A 20,432-nucleotide genomic window follows, 5' to 3' on the forward strand; every position below is an offset into this window, starting at 1 on the left:
GGGATGCCCTCTGTCCCCATTATTGTTTGCACTGGCGATTGAGCCCCTGGCGATAGCGTTGAGGGGTTCCAAGAAGTGGAGGGGAGTACTTAGAGGAGGAGAAGAACACCGGGTATCTTTGTATGCGGACGATTTGTTACTATATGTGGCAGACCCGGCGGAGGGGATGCCAGAAATAATGCGGATACTTGGGGAGTTTGGGGATTTTTCAGGGTATAAATTGAACATGGGGAAAAGTGAGTTGTTTGTGGTGCATTCTGGGGAGCAGAGTAGAGAAATAGAGGACCTACCGTTGAGGAAGGTAACAAGGGACTTTCGTTACCTGGGGATCCAGATAGCCAGGAATTGGGGCACATTGCATAGGTTAAATTTAACGCGGTTGGTGGAACAGATGGAGGAGGATTTCAAGAGATGGGATATGGTATCCCTGTCACTGGCAGGGAGGGTGCAGGCGGTTAAGATGGTGGTCCTCCCGAGATTCCTCTTTGTGTTTCAGTGCCTCCCGGTGGTGATCACGAAGGCTTTTTTTAAAAGGATTGAAAAGAGCATCATGGGTTTTGTGTGGGCCGGGAAGACCCCGAGAGTGAGGAAGGGATTCTTACAGCGTAGCAGGGATAGGGGGGGCTGGCACTACCGAGCCTAAGTGAGTATTATTGGGCCGCTAATATTTCAATGGTGAGTAAGTGGATGGGAGAGGAGGAGGGAGCGGCGTGGAAGAGATTGGAGAGGGCGTCCTGCAGGGGGACTAGCCTACAGGCTATGGTGACAGCCCCATTGCCGTTCTCACCGAGGAACTACACCACAAGCCCGGTGGTGGTGGCTACACTGAAGATTTGGGGACAGTGGAGACGGCATAGGGGAAAGACTGGAGCCTTGGGGGGTTCCCGATAAGAAACAACCATAGGTTTGCCCCGGGGGGAATGGATGGGGGATATGGAATGTGGCAAAGAGCAGGAATAACGCAACTGAAAGATCTGTTTGTGGATGGGAAGTTCGCGAGTCTGGGAGCGCTGACCGAGAAATATGGGTTGCCCCAAGGGAATGCATTCAGGTATATGCAACTGAGGGCTTTTGCGAGGCAACAGGTGAGGGAATTCCCGCAGCTCCCGACACAAGAGGTGCAGGACAGAGTGATCTCAAAGACATGGGTGGGGGATGGTAAGGTGTCAGATATATATAGGGAAATGAGGGACGAAGGGGAGACTATGGTAGATGAACTAAAAGGGAAATGGGAAGAAGAGCTGGGGGAGGAGATCGAGGAGGGGCTGTGGGCAGATGCCCTAAGCAGGGTAAACTCGTCGTCCTCGTGTGCCAGGCTAAGCCTGATTCAGTTTAAGGTATTACACAGGGCGCATATGACTGGAGCACGGCTCTGCAAATTTTTTGGGGTGGAGGATAGGTGTGCGAGGTGCTCGAGAAGCCCAGCGAATCATACCCATATGTTTTGGTCATGCCCGGCACTACAGGGGTTTTGGATGGGGGTGACAAAGGTGCTTTCAAAAGTAGTGGGGGTCCGGGTCGAACCAAGCTGGGGGTTGGCTATATTTGGGGTTGCACAAGAGCCGGGAGTGCAGGAGGCGAGAGAGGCCGATGTTTTGGCCTTTGCGTCTCTAGTAGCCCGGCGCAGGATATTGCTAATGTGGAAAGAAGCCAAGCCCCCGGGGGTGGAGACCTGGATAAATGACATGGCAGGGTTTATAAAGCTAGAGCGGATTAAGTTCGTTCTAAGGGGGTCGGCTCAAAGGTTCACCAGGCGGTGGCAACCGTTCGTCGAATACCTCGCAGAAAGATATATGGAATGGAAAAAAGGCAGCAGCAGCAGCCCAGGATCGGGGGGGGGGGGGGGGGGGGAGAGGAACCAGAAGGACTCTCAGGGTTGTTAATATATACTGTATAATATGTATAGGTCGTTGCTACAGATAATTATATATTGGACTGTTAAATTATATTTTTGGAGAGTGTTACTTGTGATAAGGCAGTTGCCAATTAGGGTTAGTTTTCATTTTTGTCATTTATTATTTATTCATTTTCTGTTTATAAAATAGGTCATTGTTATTTGTGTTGTTATAATATTGTGTAAAGGATGCACAATGTACTGTGTTGGTTGACCAAAAATTTTCAATAAAATATTTTATTAAAAAAAAAATACTTCCAGAACCTCCTTCTCTGTAATATGTACCCTCCTCAAGACATCACTTTTTATTTCCCCAATTTCTCTAACGTTCGTGCCTTTCTGAACAGTAAATACTGACGAGAAATATTGATTTCGGACCTCTCCCATCCCTTGTGGATCCACACGTAGATGACCCTGTTTATTCTTAAAAGCCCTACCCTCTCCCTAGTCACCCTTTTGCCCTTTATGTACCTGTAAAAGCTCTTTGGATTTTCAATTGCCTTATCTGCTAAGACAATCTCATGTCCCTTTTTTGCCCTCCTGATTTCCCTCTTAACTCTACTCCGACAAGCCCTCTACTCTTCAAGGGACCCACGTGATCCCAGCTGCCTATGCATGTCATATGCCTCCTTCTTCCTTTTGACCATGGCCTCAATATCCCGAGTCACCCAGGGTTCCCTATTTCTACCAGCCTTACCCTTCACTCTAAGAGGAATGTGCTCATCCTAAACCCTAGTTAACACACTTTTGAAAGACTCCCACTTACCAGCTGTCCTCTTGCCTGTAAACAGGCTCCCCCAATCAACTTTTGAAAGTCCCTGCCTAATACCATCAAAATTGGCCTTGCCCCAATTTAGAATTTTAACTTTTGGGCAAAAAGTATCATTCTCTACAGCTATCTCAATGGACCTCATTATGAATACTTGGCTGCGTCCAATTTGTCTCAGCAGAGGCTGTTTATACAGCTGCGAATGGGAATCTAAGGTGTGTTTTACAGCTCTATGAGCAGTCAATAGGATAAAAGTGTAAGTGTTTTAAAGAGTTTTCTGAATGGTTGGTTGTTTACTTTGACAGATTTCTGAGCACTAAGATGGCAATAGTTATATCAAGGAAAGATTCAATGGCTGTGTGCTTGACTGACATTTTTGAGCTCGGATGAGGATTACATTTTGGGAGCTCCTAATTTTTTTTCAACTGGTGTATGAAAGGATGATGTTTTTTTTAATTTCATGAGCATTTCATAGACTTCCCAGTGTTGCTATAAGGCTCATGAGCTCTGTCTAAAGTTGATGGCTGGTGAGGGTACCTGGGGGGAATGGAAGGTACATGGGAGATATTAATGGGAATGGGAGGTGGGTGGCGTGAGGCTGCGGGCCCAACAGACATACACAAAATTGAGCTTGATATCCTAGCGAATGGAGGCAGGTCTACTAACCTTTTGATTTTGGCAACTGCCAACCTCCATTCCTATATCTGCCCTGCATCAAAAATTATATGTGCATGCAGATTCACTCAGACCTCGAGGACATGATGTTGGGAATTGATCCGACTCACAATTCCAAGCCAGTGATGAAAATACAAGACAGAAACAAGGAAGTTCCAAATATCTCCAAATTTGCAGATAACACCAGGTTGGGTGGGCAGGTGAGCTGTTGGTAGGATTTTGCAAGCCCAGGCCAGAGGGTGCGGGGGGGGTGAATGTCCTGGACCTTGGATTCATGTCGCATTACATTCACCCCCCACCATGTGGCCTGGGCTTGCGAAATCCTACCAACTGACCTGGCTTGAGACAATTCACACCTCGTTAACATGTGATTATCCCTCGCTCCAGTTGCTCTGTCTGGACCTGTAGACTTAATTACCTGCAAAGACTTGCATTCAAAGTATTGTCTGGCATCTTTGACTTTGTCTATATATATGTTTCTGGAACCTACCTCTTCATTCACCTGAGGAAGGAGCAGTGCTCCGAAAGCTAGTGATTCAAAACAAACCTGTTGGACTTTAACCTGGTGTTGTAAGACTTCTTACTGTGCTCACACCAGTCCAACACCGGCATTTCCACATCATGGGCAAGATTCTCTGACCCCCTGCCAGGTCGGAGAATCGCCGGGGGCTGGCGTGAATCCCGCCCCCCCCCGGTTGCCGAAGTCTACGGCACCGGGAATCATGCCGCGCCGGTTGGCGGGCCCCCCCCCGCGTGATTCTCCGGCCCGGATGGGCCGAAGTCCCGCCGCTAAAATGCCTGTCCCGCCGGCGTAAATTAAACCACCTACCTTACCAGCGGGACATGGTGGCGCGGGCGGGCTCCGGGGTCCTGGGGGGGCACGGGGCGATCTGGCCCCGGGGCGGTGCCCCCACGGTGGCCTGGCCCGCGATCGGGGCCCACCGATCCGCGGGCGGGCCTGTGCCATGGGAGCACTGTTTCCCTTCCGCCTCCGCCACAGTCTCCACCATGGCGGAGGCGGAAGAGACTCCCTCCACAGTGCATGCGCGGGAATGCCGTCAGCGGCCGCCAACGCTCCCGCGCATGCGCCGCCCGGAGATGTCATTTCCGTGCCAGCTGGCGGGGCACCAAAGGCCTTTTCCGCCAGCTGGGGTGGGGCGGAAATTCGTCCGGCGCCGACCTAGCCTCTTAAGGTTGGGGCTCGGCCCCCAAAGATGCGGAGCATTCCGCACCTTTGGGGCGGCGCGATGCCCGACTGATTTGCGCCGTTTTGGGCGCCAGTCGGCGGACATCGCGCCGTTTCCGGATAATTTCGCCCCAGGTTTTCTTTAGAGCAAAGAAGATGAAATGCGATAAAATTATTCAATTTCATTCAGGATTTTGATAGAGTAAATAAAGAGAAACTGTTCAGTGGCAAAAGGATCAGTAACTACAGATTTAAGGTGGTTGGCAAAAGGACCCGCGTTCTCCCCATGTCTGCGTGGGTTTCCTCCGGGTGCTCTGGTTTCCTCCCACAGTCCAAGGATGTGCAGTTCAGGTGGATTGGCCATGCTAAATTGCCCTTGGTGTCCAAAAAGGTTAGGTGGGGTTGCAGGGATAGGGTGGAGGTGTGGGCTTGGATAGGGTGCTCTTTCCAGTGGCCGATGCAGACACAATGGGCCGAATGGCCTCCTTCTGCAATGTTAATTCTATGATATGATATGACATGAGAAACCTTGCTATTCCCCCCACATAGCCAGCTGTTGTGATCTGGAAATGCACAACCTGAAAGGGTGGTGAAAGCAGATTCAATAGTAACCTTCAAAAGGTTATTAGATAAATATTTTTAACAAGAGACCTTTACAGAGGTGTTGGGAAAGAGTAGAGGAGTAGGACTACTATAATTGGAGAACTCCACCAAATAACACGCAGAAATATCCAAATAACCTCATTACGTGCTGTATCATTCTATGAAACCTCAGATACAACTTCAAAATGAGTATGGGGCCGCCAACTCTGGAAGTAATTTGGAAATTCCATCACATAACCTCCTGCTTCCAACTGCCGCACCTAATCAACTGCCTTCTATTTTTATGTCCTTAACTGATTAAACTTTTATTTATTGCCCCTGTACCTTTTCTCCTGTGTTACTCGTAGCAGTGTCCAAGAAATGAATCATTATCATGGACCACACAAGGGGAGGAAAATAGAACTTTTGCATTAACACAATTATTTAAAAATAAATGTAGGTAATATCCACAATAATGCTAAAAAAGTCATTTCAGTAATGTTTTTCGTTTTAGTTATTTGTTAGTACAGAACCTGAGTATTGTTGAAAAAAGCGACATGCTGTTGAAGCTTTTCGTCTTGTACGCAACAGGACAGTTTGCAAGAATACCAATCGTAAAGAGAACAATACTCCTGATTGTGCTAAGGATTACATTGAAAAACAATTTAAATTATCAGTTGCGCTCGTACTGTGGGCCACTTAACACATGCTAGAAGCTTCATATGTTCACACACAGGGTCCTACCCTATGCAGACATAGGACATGCCCATGCATTGTGCCTCTTTCAACTAAACACCTGTCTGGTTTGACTTTGAACAAAATCTTGGCAGTTAACTGTTCACTGATGTATTCTCTATGGTAACGGCTCTCCCAATCAGTCCACTTGCCAACCATTCAGCACTGTCTTCTCATGCAGTATAAATTATTGTTCTCTTTACTGATGGTATTCTTGCAAACTGTCCTGAAGAATCCAAGTCAAAATACTCAAGTTTGTCATTTTGAATGGTAGTATAGTGGTTATGTTACTGGACTGATAATCCTAGGGCTGGATTCTCCATCCTGCCACGCCACATTTCTGTTTCAGCAAGCCGGTGGGATACTCCGTTACACCGGCTGGTCAATGCGGTTTCCCATTGTGGGGCAACCCCCGCCGTCGGGAAACCCCCGGGCTGCCAGCAAAACGGAGCATCCCACCGGAGAATCCAGCCCCTGATAAATGGACATGAGTTGAAATTCCACCTTCAGCTGGGAATTTAAATTCAGATTTTAAAAAATCAGAAGTGATGACCGTGTAACTACCAGATTGTCATTAACATTGAGTCAATACAGTATGATGGATGTATGCAGTCTGCTGAGTGCCCTCTTCCCTTGATTTTCTTGTTTCTCAGCTTGATAATAAGCTGGTGAAAGTCTAAAAGTTTATGTTTTCAGTTGGTGCCCAATATTTACATGTTGAATGTGCCAAATAGCCAAACATTGGACGGCTCAGCAGCTTTCCGTACCTTTGAGTGCATTTACCTTTCAAAATCTTAAAACAATTTTGGATCCAAACATACCAACTGATTAATGTATAAACATAAATTCTGAATAATATCCAAAACAAACACGCAAAATAGCAGAGCTCCGGAGGACCTGCCAATGGCTTACGAGTTTTTCAGTGCCTGCATAGACTTCCAGATCCCTACATCGTTCTCTTGCTTCAGCCCCTACTTGCCCTGTGTACACGCTGTTGATGCATTTTGTCTATTGAGACTAAGCCCTTTTACACGGTCTCACTATTATGATTCCTGCAAAGCAAAATTAAAACTTCAGTATCCATTTGCTAATAGCCTGTATGACATTTCTTAAATGTTAAAATGGAACAGTATTTAAGCTGGTTTGTAGTCACGCAAGTTGTAACAAGTATCTCAATTAAAAGTATGAAATGAAATCAGAAATTCAGCAAAAGGCAAGGAGGGTAATTTACTTTTTATAAATTTAGAGTACCCAATTCATTTTTCCCAATTAAGGTGCAATTTAGCATGGCCAATCCACCTACCCTGCACATCTTTGGGTTGTGGGGGCGAAATCCACACAAACACAGGGAGAATGTGTAAATTTCACACGGACAGTGATCCAGAGCTGGGATCGAACCTGGGACCTCGGCGCCATGAGGCAGCAGTGCTAACCACTGCATCACTGTGCTGCCCACAAGGAGGGTCATTTTAACTTATTGCCTGGGTGAAAATGGGTAATAGTGATACGCCAGCCTGCTTCACACCTCATCCAGTTTCCCTTCTAGAGGTCATTTTTGAAACGTTGCTCAAATTTCCATTTCTTGACTTGGAGCTTGTGGGAAAACCAAACACAGTATTTAAAGTCACAGCTGTATTTAAAATCTCATTAAATTTCTCATTAAAAGAAATTTTAAAATGTGCCATTGTCAAATTTACTGCCTTTGTCACAATGGCCAGTAAGTGACCGTCTGGTCGGAAGTTAAGGGAATTTGTTCCAAGAACTATTAAGGTGATCCAAGTTCTTGTTGCATACCATGGAGAAAATACATTGGAGAAATAACGTGAGAAGTAGTTCCATATTAGTGCTTTCCTAACAGATGAAAACATTTAAATATTTTCCTGATGGACCCAACTTGTGTTATTTGGCTCTAAAAGTAAGCACAGGCAGTCTTTATCTTGATGAAAGAATTAAATATTTCAACAAATTGACTTTATTTTTCACAAGCAGGGATTGACGATTACTTAGGTATTTCCTGAAAAACAAGGTTGTAAATTCAAATTGCAGTGACATTTAATTTCTGTTTTGCAATAGTCCCTGAATTCACTTTGGAATAATAGATGTAAACATAAAAGGCAACAGTAGTCAAGTGGTTAAATATTATTTTGGTGCTGAAGTGAAATGTTATAGCAGTGCACTGTTTATTGCTGAGGCCATTTTATATATTCTTTTGTAAAATTTTGCAATTAAGGGGCAATTTAGCATGGCCAATCACCTGCCCTGCCCCTCTTTGGGTTGTGGGGGTGAGATCCACGCAGACACGGGAGAATGTGCAAACTCCACACGGACAGTGACCCAGGGCCGGGATCGATTTGGATTTGAGTTTATTGTCACATGTACTGAGGTACAGTGAAAAATATTGTTCTACGTACAATCCAGACAGATAATTTATTTATATGAAAAACATAGGACATACGATAGATACGCAATGTAAATACATTGACATGGACATCTAGTGAAGCATACAGACTGTAGTATTACTCAGTAGAGAAGATGCGTGGAGAGATCAGTTCAGTCCATAAGAGAGGCATTCAGAAGTCTGGTAACAGCGGGAAGAAGCTATTTTTGAATCTGTTAGTGCATGTTCTCAGAATTTTGTATATCCTGTCCGATGGAAGAGGTTGGAAGGGAGAATAACCCAGGTGGGAGGGGTTTTTGATAATGCTTCCCACTTTCCAAAGGCAGTGGGAAGTCAATGGATAGGAGGCTGGTTTGCATGATGGACTGGGCTGTGTTCACGACTCTCTAGTTTTTTATGGTCTTGGGCCAAGCAGTTGCCATATTAGACTATGATGCAGCCAGTTAAGATCCTTTTTATGGTGCAGCTGTAAAAATTAGTAAGAGTCATGTGGACATGCCAAATTTCCTTAGTTTCCTGGGATGTATAGGCGCTGTTGTGCTTTCTTGGTCATGGTGTTGATGTGGGTGGACCAGGACAGATTGTTGGTGATGTGCACATCTAGGCATTTGAAGCTGTCAACCATCTCCACCTCGGCACCATTGATGCAGGCAGGGAACCCGGGTCCTTGGCGCAGTGAAGCAACAGTGCTAAGCACTGCACCACCGTGCCGCCCAGGCCATTTTATGTATGAAGTAAACACACAATATGTGCTGAAAGAAATTCTGACATCTCGCGAAATACTATTTTGATTTATTCTAGTACCTAGGGCAACTTAATTCCCTGAAATAAGTGCAAACTCACTTGTACCTCTTGTGACATTCAACCTTCCAGCCACCTCTTAATAGCTCCTCCTCTGGCGTGGCATTTCAATTTTTGTCCAATTGTGCATCTATGAAGAATGTTTTTCTATGGCACAGATACTAGTTAAATGCAATTTGTTGCATCCTGCCTGAATCGTTTTAAAAAGATATAAAAATTCTTAACAGGCTCTAATGGCATTAAGCCACCATACACTGCGCCACATCTTGGCTGGAGGAGAGATTGTGCCTATTATTTGCCACATTTTGATTTTTCAAATCCATTTAGCATCAAACTAAGGTGAATTAAATTGAGGTTTATAATGCACCACTGGCAAAGGATAGTAGGCCTTTCAAGTAAAGAGAAAATAACATTAAGGGTCAAATTGTTCTTTAAAAATTAACAAGCTATTTTTAAGTAAAATGTTCCCATCCACACCTCTGCCCCTTATGATCACAGTATCAAGCACCACAGGTTGCTAGATATTCTACTTTCCATGCTTCGGATCCCTGTGGGGAAATCATAAATCAAACCAAAATAACCCAAATTTACCCAATGACTCCTAAATGAAGCAATTACCAACACAATTCCACTTTTTGTAGCATTTACTTGAACACAAATCAGGACCAACGCGAATTAACAGGCAAATGATACCTCAAATAAAAAGGCACATTTAAAGGGTAAATAAATAGTCACTACAACATTACAAATTACACAAGCACCCACACAATTGTGGCACCGTCTCGTGGTCTTTCCAACTCGACCTTTGGGATGGAGGATCTCTCTTTTTTCCCCCACTCAATCGATTCAACCAAGCTTTGCGTTCACCAGCAGCTGTATTCCACCTGAGGTCCCCAGATACAGTAAACACTGGCAAGGAACAAATCTGCGAACCCTCTTTCATTCAGGTCACGTCAGTCCTTAGGGTGTAGCTTTCCAGAGTTATTTTTCAACCAATTAGCCGGCAATGCCCACTTCGCGATCTGATCCTCAGATACAAACTCACAGCTCTTTTGCATGCCTAACTATTTGCACCGCTTTCCAGATCAGTCCCTTCTAGCTCAGTTTTACATCGTTTCCCCAACAACTTCTGGAATTCTGTTTTTCTTCTTATTGCTAGACAGAAAACTGACACTTTTGTGGAGAACTCAACTTGCTCCTAAATGCACCTGGAGTTTGATAACTGTCTCCATCTTCAGCACTTAGTTGTATCTGCGCATGTGTGGTGACCGCTGTTTGCATCTAGCTCTCATTTGCTTTTGTAATTCTCCTTTACATAGATTCTGGTCTTAATTCCTCCCTGTTGATGCTGCTTCTGGGTCAAGTGTCACCAGGTCACTGGATCAGTATTTTGTATTATTCAAGAAAATTACAATTATTCCGTTTACAATTGATACAAACTCTTAAAAGTCCTTTTCAGATATTCTTATTATGGACTCCACTGACATTTAAAAAAATACACATTTTCCTCACTGTAATGTTTCCGGGGTCGAAACTCATCATAGCAATATAACAAATATGCCTCCCACAAATCTGTTGATTTTGCACAACTTGTACATGAAGTGTAATCTATCAATTCTGGATAATTATATATAAAAAATTAAAGTTAAGAAAATATAATTTCAAAAATGCATAGAGTAAATGTGGAGAAGTACAGTGCGGGCAGGTTAAAAGCCCACCTCCATTCCTGGAAATCAGCGACTCACTATTTACTGTTGAACATTCTGATTACTTTAAAGACCCCCCCCTCCATTATCTCTTTATCTCCCCCCCCCCACCCATTATATACTTTCTGAACAGAACTATTACAACAGTTGGGAACCATTAAAAAACTCAAAGAACTCTGAATAAACATTTGGATGCTTTAAACCAGCTGTATAAATGTGAAGCACTTACAAAATGACTACAGCCAGGAGCCCATAAAACCCACAAGTAAACGTACAGACTTTAAAACTACTATCTCAACAGATGCCTACACTGAACACATGGCAACAATTGGAACATATTAAACATTTACACTTGATTATCATATTAGGTTACCCGTACAATATTGTGAAATGTATTTTACATTTTTATCCATTAGACGAACTTTTAAAACTCATGAAGACGTTTCCACATTTACAAGTAAAAATTCAAGGTCTCACTCACTTGACCCCCACACACTCGCACACAAAATAGACATAGTTGAAAGGGAAAAAAGCCATTTGTTTACATTTGGAATCATTTCAGTCTCTTTGTAGCAGTCCTGTACTTTCTTAGATAAGTTGATACTTTGGCTGGAATGAAGCTCTTGAAAAGCAGATGATTCTCTGTAAGTGGTGAGGCTTACTATAGTTGAATTTCCAGGAAGTTGGTTCTCAGATTAACTTGAAGTTGGAACATGCTGGAGAGGATAATTTTGCAACTTTCAAGGTATTACTGTTTATTACCTTGGCTGCTTAGTTAGCCAGTGCAAGTTTGATGTCTTTCTGTCTCTGCAGAGCTGATTCTTTCTGTTTTAAAAGACAGCAACAAACAGGGGTTGACTCACCCTTGTAACCTGTTACAAGTTCAGAGTCCTTTTCCAAATAAGGTGGTGTTTTAGGCTGATAAACAATCTGTGTTGTGGCTTTTAACACTTTGACAGTTTGAGACAGCCAGGGTCTTTGTGTTTGGATCAGAGACCATCACAAGAGATAAAAGGTTGATAGGATCCATCTGGGGGCGGTGCTGCAATCAGGGACTTTCAAGGTCAGGCACTCTCATGCTCCTACCAAATATTTACTTGATCCAAAATTGAGTCAGTGGATGTGGGAACTAACTTGAAGCCCAAGTTGCGATTGGACTTTGGAGGTCTGTTGATGAGGGAGACCAGATTTTAAAAAACATGTCAGCAGCCCTCTGATACAGAAATGGTGATTCTTGGCAACCTGGCACTGCTCTCTATTTGTGCCTAGTCGTAACTCTTCTCTCAATCCCTTAAAATGTTTTTAAATCCATATGCCCATGGTTGTGGGAAAAGGAAAGAGAGGGAAACATCTGATTGTGCTGAAAGAATGTGTACCCTCAAGACCCAGGGAGATGCCCTAATCAATCTGGGACTTGAACTGTGGCCGTTTCCTTTGACTGTGAATAAACTATCATTTATTCAACTACTCGGCCTCCAGGGTCTTTATACTGGCAATGAAGCAGTGATTACGATTCTGGGCTTCCCAGTCCATCAGGATATTGCCGATAGATTTTGAAAATGCCGCTTTTTGGAAAGTTACAGGCCTTGGAATCAGGCCTCGTAGATTGGGCCCAATACGCCGAACGAATGCGGTATTTCTTCCAGGCTAATGGCATCAGTGGAGAGGATCAACGTAAGGTTTTCCCCCTGACTGCCTGTGGGGCCCCAGCCTTTGGAATAATTAAAAGCCTGGCTCCCCGGATTTAAAGTCCTTTGATGAACTGGTGGAGTTGGTATCCAATCATTATGACCCAAAACGCCCATGATTATGTAACGGTACCAGTGTAACACTGCTGCACGCAGTCCGCGCTCGTCAGTTGCGGACTTTCTAACATGACCCCTTCGAAGGCTGGCTGAACACTGTGATTTCAGTTCATCCCTCTCTGAGATGTTAAGTTATGCAGGGGGATTAACAATGTGGCCACCCAGAGATAGTTGTTGGCGGAGCCTACACTAGACTTGAAAAGAGCGATTGAGCTAGCTTTGTCCCGTGAAAACACAGAGAAGGGGTTTCAAGAACTCCAGAGTTCTGTGGACTGTGAATGTCCATAGTGTTGGTGGACTCACATACAGGAGTACATTGTCCCATTTCAGGGCAGTGCTTGCATTCCAGATCACCACCAAAACAGCAACCAACTGTACAATACCAAGTCCGGACTCAACCAGGATGACACCTCCCCAAAGGATGATGGGGAATACCAACAAAATTGCCATGCCTGCAGTTGCAAAATGTGTGTCAACCAAGGCTACCAGAATTGACCAAGAACATGCTGCCCTGAGCAGACTATAAGGTTGCCTCAAGCCAGGCCCTTGCACTGATTCACCCTGAAGAAGATGACTTGATGCAGCTGAATTGCATCATGGCCCCTAAAATGGCACCAATTTGGATCAAACTGCAAGTCAACAGGAACCCCTTAGTAAACACAGGGCTGCTGATTCCAAGATCGGTCAACAGATCATCTGCCAACTTCACACGGGAATCTTGCCTTTGAGCTTGTGCGATACCAAGGTGACATATACTGAGGAACCGTTGAACATTATAGGAACCATCCTCCAGAGGCTACCCAAAGTGACAGTATACCTAGATGATATGATCAGTACAGGGACCACCAAGAAAAAACACTTGGACAATTTGGAAGAAGCCCTCAGATGATTCTTCAAAGCACCCATCGGCCTGAAGAGAGGTAAGTGTGTCTTTCAGTCAAAGTCAGTCACGTACCTGGGTTACCTGGTGGACAAGGATGATTTGCACCGAGGGAAGGAGAAGGTCAAGGCCATAAAGGGAGCTCGAACACCAGAAAACGTGACCAAACTGAGGTCATTTTGGGGGCTCGCGAACTAATATGGGACGTTCGCCCCAAATTGGCCACCCTGCTGGCACCTCTTCTTGCATTATTGAAAAAGTATCAAAGGTGGGCTCGGAAGGGCAGAGCGCCCACTTCAGTGCCTCGACTGCCTCTGGTACCACTACGTAGTCAAGAGGCACAACCCACTGTGGTCCAGCATCCGGACTGTCAGGACGATGGTGACTCGGCTTTGGATATAGACATGGAAGCATCCACACTCACAGATGACGCCATGGCCAGGGCGTAACCTGTGGCAGTGTCCCTCCATTGTTCATCATGGAAAAGGCGATCAACAAGTCGCTACACACCACCCAACCCAGCCCTACTGCTGGCTGAAGCACAACCAGGTGCAAAGCGGAAAAAAGGGCCTCCTCAGCTGGCTACTTACTGGAGGGCAACTTTCAGACTGGAGGAGGAGGTGGGGGGGGGGGGGTGTAATTACCTTCATGAGGTCCAAGGGATACTTTCATCGATCTCCCTGTGGGACTTGTGGAGTACGGGCTTCCCAGCAGCGGGCGGAGATCCATCCAACTGGGGCTCATAACTAGACTGTGTAAAAGCCAGCTCGGAGGGGGACCGGCGTCCTGGTAGTCCCGACTGGGACTTATACTGTGTGTATGTGTCACCGTAAAGACCGTTTCCTTTGACCGTGAGTATACTCAACTACCCGGCCTCCGGAGTCTTTATAGAATAGAAAACGAGAGGCCTGTGTCTGCATTTATTTAGTGCTGGTTCCCCTTTGAGTTCTGGTAGGTTCCCTGTTGTGCTCCGGGCTTTTATTCATTCCTGAGGGATTGTATGTTTCAAGGTACTTATGATACTTTTTTGTTTGTTTATTGAATAATGTTTATTTTTTTCAATGCCCACCTTTGGTATCCTGGCTGAAATGAATTTAGTTTATTTTAAAATATTTTTCACTGCTCATACTGTGGTTTGGTATTCTCAAATCATGCTGTATTGAAAACAAATTGTAATATTCAGACTGTTTAATATGTTTTTTTAAAGCAGGAATATTAGGATACAGTAAAGTATTTAATGTTCTGTCTCACTGTTCCCATATGAAACATGTCAATGTATTTGTGGCGACACAGGGAACTTAGAATCCTGAAGCAGTATGAAAATGAGAGTGGCTGAGGTCACTGTAAAACTTTAACATAAAACTGGAAAGATTTTACTGATCACTTTAAACACTATATAAACAGTATATGAAGTTTTGAGTGTCAGAAACCCCCATCTTATCATCTTGCTGTTACAGCCCACTTGACATCCCTTCTTAAATATTTATAGTATTGAGTAATTAGATACTGAGTAGCCCTGACCTAACTTGGTGCGAGATAGTGGCTGATAAGGGACCTTGCTTCTTAAAGCTTCAGGAGCAGAATGAATTAATGCATGTGCTTGATGTACCCCAAGTATAGACTGGCATGGTTTGAGCATATGCAGTGTGATTAATTAACTTTATATTTTTCCCTTGAGGGCCACCACTAATATCCTATGGTTGGTTAGCCGGTCCATCACTGTTGGGGGCGGCACGATAGCACAGTGGTTAGCACTGTTGCTTCACAGCGCCAGGGACCCGGGTTCAATTCCCATCTTGGGCCAGTGTCTGTGCAGAGTCTGCACTTTCTCTCCATGTCTACGTGGGTTTCCCCCGGGTGCTCCCGGTTTCCTCCCACAAGTCCCGAAAGACATGCTTGTTAGGTGAATTGGACGTTCTGAATTCTCCCTCGGTATACCCGAACAGGCGCTGGAATGTGGTGACATGGGTATTTTCACAGTAACTTCATTGCAGTGTTCGTGAAAGCCTACTTGTCATACTAATAAAGATTATTATTAGTTAACCTGAAGTGGACATCTGCAGGAAATCCAAAGCAGGCTGAAAGTAAGTAACAAAGTGGGTTTACTGTTAGGTTTGTGGCAGTGAGAGTAGTGGAGTGAGTGTGGGACTGCAATCATGGCACAAGGGATCAGCAGAAGTGTTCATCTCTACTTGGCCTTGATAATGCTTACCATTGCCAGTTTTCTGATTGTTGTTTATTCTATCCCATTTTAAGAACTTCTGGGTAGGTCCCTTTATGTCTGGTACCAAAGGAGGTACCAGAGGAGGAGCATGTTCAGTGTATATATTGCCCATGGATACCTCAGAATTGCATATGAGTTCAATGTACATCACAGGATCCCTATTTACAAGCAGGCCTTTACCTGGAAGAAATGGGTACTTTGGGCTACCTTTATGAAACTCATCCCATGTACCCTTCCTAAAAGAACGTTGTATGTACCGACACTATAATCGCTTATTGTCACAAGTAGACTTCAATGAAGTTACTGTGAAAAGCCCCTAGTCGCCACATTCCGGCGCCTGTTTGGGGATGTCGGTACGGGAATTAAACCAGCGCTGCTGGCCTTTTTCTGCATTACAAGCCAGCTATTTAGTCCACTGTGGTAAACCAGCTCCTGCAGTGGACCACTACATGGACTGCAGTGGTTCAAGAAATTGTCTCATCACCACCTTCTCAAAGGCAATCTGGGATGAGCTAGCCAGTGCCACGCACATCCCTTGAAAGAATAGAAAAGACGTTGGCAGGCATCTTGGGAGAGGGAATGGTCGATTGAACCTCACGATTTTTTGAATATCAGCCTCCTGTGCACCCACCTTGTGGAAGTTATGAAAATTAACCCTTTTGATGTTTCCCTTGGAACTGTGAAGGAAAACGGCCTTTTAGAGGTGTATCATATAAGTAAGTACAATACAGAAAAGATAAATCCAGAATACTACTATGAATTAAGTTCTGAAAGTCGGACAATGGGACATGGGATCCAAATCTGCAGTTGGCAAGTCAAAGCTGGAGTTAGGATTTTTCCATCCCGACAGGTGATTTTTAAGAAGATCATTATCTTAAAGTTTTGCCTTCTTTACAGCTGTGATTGGCTTCAACTAATTTATAATTCACTCAATTCGACCAAACTGTCTTGCCTGTCAATTCAAGAGATAAATGTCTTGGTGTAATTTTCCATACCCTGGCTTGCCAATTATGCCTCTAACATTAATTAGATTAACACCGTTTTTGAAAAGTCATTATGACCCTGACTGACTTACCATAGAAACGCAACTGTCCAGGCCTGGGAAGATAGCTGCATACAATGGTGTCTTTTGTCACTGGCCTTGGTCTCTGGCCAGTCTTGAACAACTTGCAAAATGTGAGAATTTAGAGCCTTTCTGATTAGTTCCCAGCTAGTCAGCTTTCCTCACTTTCATGGTTAATATGATTTAGTCAATTACTCTTAATGATTTCTCAATTAAACCTTTTATCTATCTCATGTATAGCTAACCACAAAATCTGATTTCTATCAGGTTGTTAATAAAGAGAAATGCAACTCTGAGCAGAAAAAGTAAATGAAATGGGGATAACCAAGTAAGCAAATGGAGATAACCAGAAACACAAGAATATTATTGCCATTCCTCCAAAGTGACAGGCCAAAATGTGGACGAACTGTTGAGCCTCAAGACTGTCTGAATTTATAAAAAGTCAGCAATTTGAGATAGGGGGAGAAGGGATGGCACGTAAAAATTGTATTGCAAAAGCTATACTCTGTTGAAGGGAGCAAAGTTTTATTTTTGAAGGAAAGGGGGATGTTGTATGATGTGTGTCTACATGCCTTTGTAATGTTAAAGGTGCTCGACAGAGCAAGGGTTAACTTGGGGCTGGAGAAGAGTACTGTCCACGGTATGGCTATATAAAATCACATGGTAATGGACTCCGAGAACAACCTAGAAGGAATTTACCTGCATGGCAGCAGCACCATGCATGGCAGTAACTAGGATCTGTACATTGTTAAAGACTATTAATAAAATGTTCATATTTAAAGATAAAAGTTACAACATCTCAGCAATTAGATACCAAAGAAACCCACAACATATCATTGCCTTCGACTTTAACTCAATCACTGTCAATCTTTATCTCATCACATTTACAGGCACTGTGAAATGCCTCGTGGCCTTTTCCTGAAAACTGGAAAGATCCAAAATCTGCACGATTTGGTCCTGAGGTTTCTGGTTTAGAGACACTCAGTCTGTTTTTGTTTGATCAACAGGACCAAGAGTACTTTGGTAAGCGATGGCATTCATTTAATTGCATTTTTAAAGCTATTAACTGTGCTATATTTATTCCATGCACTGAATTGCTCAGTTACAAGTTTAAACTATCCGAATGCACACTGTATCATAAAAATATTTTTTAGGTAGATTTAACAGTGTTTTGCATGGTGAGAATTTTGGATTGTGACTGTTGTCCGATAAATTGTCTTCTGCATCCAGATTTTGAACAGTGATTCCTCTCACAAGAAACTCTGTAATAGGGCCACAAATGTGGTTGAGTTGTCCATGGTGTACTTGCTACTTCAGGGAATGTCCAATGTCACTGTTTTTTCTTCTGCTCCTTCTCATGCATCACAAAGATGGATTAAGTTACACCCTGATCCGGGCAAATAAATCTGGAGAATCTTATCTGATGAGTTTCATACTGAAGGAAATAAATGCCTGAACAAGCCTTTGCAAGGTTGTAGTTGTAAAGGTGCTTTTGATTGAATTGTTGCATGCTTTCATTTGTGGTATTTTCGCTCACCACATATATAAAGAAGGTACCTGTTAGATTTCTGATAATATCAATGACACCAACTACAGCTAATGTTTTCATTTCCCCATTAACTCTCTGTTCAGAGTGACTACAATGCAGCTCACACTGTGCACAGCTACGATGAAGGACACTGGCTTGTTTACATTACAGCAAACCACAGGCCTGGAGAATCCCAGGGAAGGGCCACATTACCAGACTGGTGGTTGTTGAAAATCAGAGGAGTATCTCCTGAACATTTGAGCATAGTGTTTAAATAGAGTGACAATAATGCCAACCTCACTGGCATGGGGTGAGAGATAACATGGTCAAGGGTGGAGAAAGGGGCCATCTGGGATGGGCTAGGTATAGAGTGAAATTAAGGGGGCGGGGATTAAGTAGGGAAGATGTTGGAAGGTAGAGGGGATTGGAGGCGCAAGCCTCCGGTGAGGTTGTTAACGTGGAATGTCCGGCGACTGAATGGGCCGGTTAAAGGTCATGGGCGTTTGCGCAACTCAGGAGCTTGAAAGCGGGGGTTGTCTTTCTGCAGGAGACACACCTCCGTGTGAAGGACCAGGTTAGGTTAAGGAAGGGGTGGGTCGGGCAGGTTTTTCACCCGGGGTTTGATTTGAAATTGAGGGTGTGGCGATTTTAATGAGCAAAAAAATGGGGTTTGTGAGTGCAAAGGAGGTGAGGGATCCAGCTGGGAGATATGTGATTGTGAGTAGGGTATTGGAAGGAGAGCCGGTGGTGTTGGTAAATGTGTATGCCCCAAATTGGGATGATGTGGGTTTTATGAGGGGTTTGCTGGCAGCAATCCCGGATTTGGCCACGCACCAGTTGATCATGGGAGGAGAATCTAACTGTCCTAGAGCCAAGGGTGGATAGGTCGAGCCCCAGGTCGATGGGTAGGGTACGAATGGCAAGGGAGCTAGGGGGGTTTATGGAGAGGATGGGTATGGTGGACACATGGCGTTCTCAGAACCCAGGGGGAAGGGAGTATTCCTTCTTTCCACACATCCATAAGGTGCATTCGAGGATTGACTACTTTGTAATGAGTCGGGAGATTTTGGTTGGGGTGGAGGGGACAAAGTATGCGCGGGGATAGTTATCTCGGACCATGCACCCCACTGGCTGGAGATTCGGTTTAGAACAGGACGAGAGCAGAGGCCGGCGTGGAGGTTTGACTCAAGAGTTGTTGGCGGGTGGAGGTTTTTGTGATAAGGTGCGGTTGGCGATTAGGGATTATGTGGAGTTGAATCAGAATGGAGATGTGTCGGCGGGCATTTTTTGGGAAGCACTGAAGGCAGTGGTCTGGGGAGAAATTATTTTGTTTATAGTTCGTGTGGATAAGGAAAGGAGGGCGGAACATGACCATCTAGTGATCGAGATGGTGGAGGTGGACAGGGAATATTCGAGGGTGCCCACCATGGAGGGATTGGCGAGGAGGAAAATGTTGCAGGGGCAGTTTGACAGGCTGACAACTGGGAGGGGGTGGTAGGGCAACAGCGTAGGGCAAGAGGGGTGCAATATGAGTAGGGGAGAAGGTGAGCCGCATGCTGGCGCACCAGCTGCGGAAGCAGGCTGCGTCCAGGGAAATATTGAAGATACGGACTGGGGCTGGGGATGTGGTGCCGGAGCCAGGGAAGATAAATGAGGCATTTAGAGAGTAGTACCAGGGACTTTATGAGGCAGATCCAGGGGGAGAGGAGGGGGACATGCAGCGGTTTCTGGATGAGCTGGAATTACCCCAGGTGGAGGAAGCAAAGTGGCAGGCGTTGGAAGAGACCCTGGGGCTGAGGAAGGTGCTGCATAGTATCGGGTATGAAGTCGGGGAAGGCCCCTGGGCCAGATGGGTACCCGGAGGTATTTTATAAGGAATCTGCGACAGACCTGGCACCACATCTGTTGGGTGCGTTTAAAGAAGCACTGGAGAAGGGGGAGCTGCTGGAGACGATGAAGCAGGCAGTAATCACACTAATCCCCCCAAAATGGAAGGATCCGGTGGAATGTGGGTCATATAGACCCATATCAGTATTGAACACGGATATTAAAGTATTGGCTAAGTTGTTGGCGGGGAGGATGGGAGAACTGTGTCCCGGAGTGGTTGCAGAAGGTCAAACAGGCTTTGTGAAGGGCAGGCAGCTCGCAAGTAATATAAGACGGCTGTTGAATGTGGTGATGAATCC

At 44.7% G+C, this 20,432-nt stretch overlaps 1 protein-coding gene across 3 annotated transcripts in view; it reads left to right on the top strand.

Moving 5' to 3' along the window:
- Positions 1-20,432, top strand: part of LOC140393179 (fibroblast growth factor receptor 2-like) — a 240,526-nt gene that overhangs the window by 40,451 nt on the left and 179,643 nt on the right. For all 3 annotated transcript variants that reach the window (XM_072479334.1, XM_072479333.1, XM_072479335.1), the window contains one exon: positions 17,609-17,741. The gene's annotated coding sequence lies outside the window, so the exon portion shown is untranslated. The remainder of the gene's footprint in view (positions 1-17,608; positions 17,742-20,432) is intronic.

The sequence above is a fragment of the Scyliorhinus torazame genome, chromosome 16 (genome assembly GCF_047496885.1).
Source record: "Scyliorhinus torazame isolate Kashiwa2021f chromosome 16, sScyTor2.1, whole genome shotgun sequence".
In the NCBI taxonomy this organism is placed as follows: domain Eukaryota; kingdom Metazoa; phylum Chordata; class Chondrichthyes; order Carcharhiniformes; family Scyliorhinidae; genus Scyliorhinus; species Scyliorhinus torazame.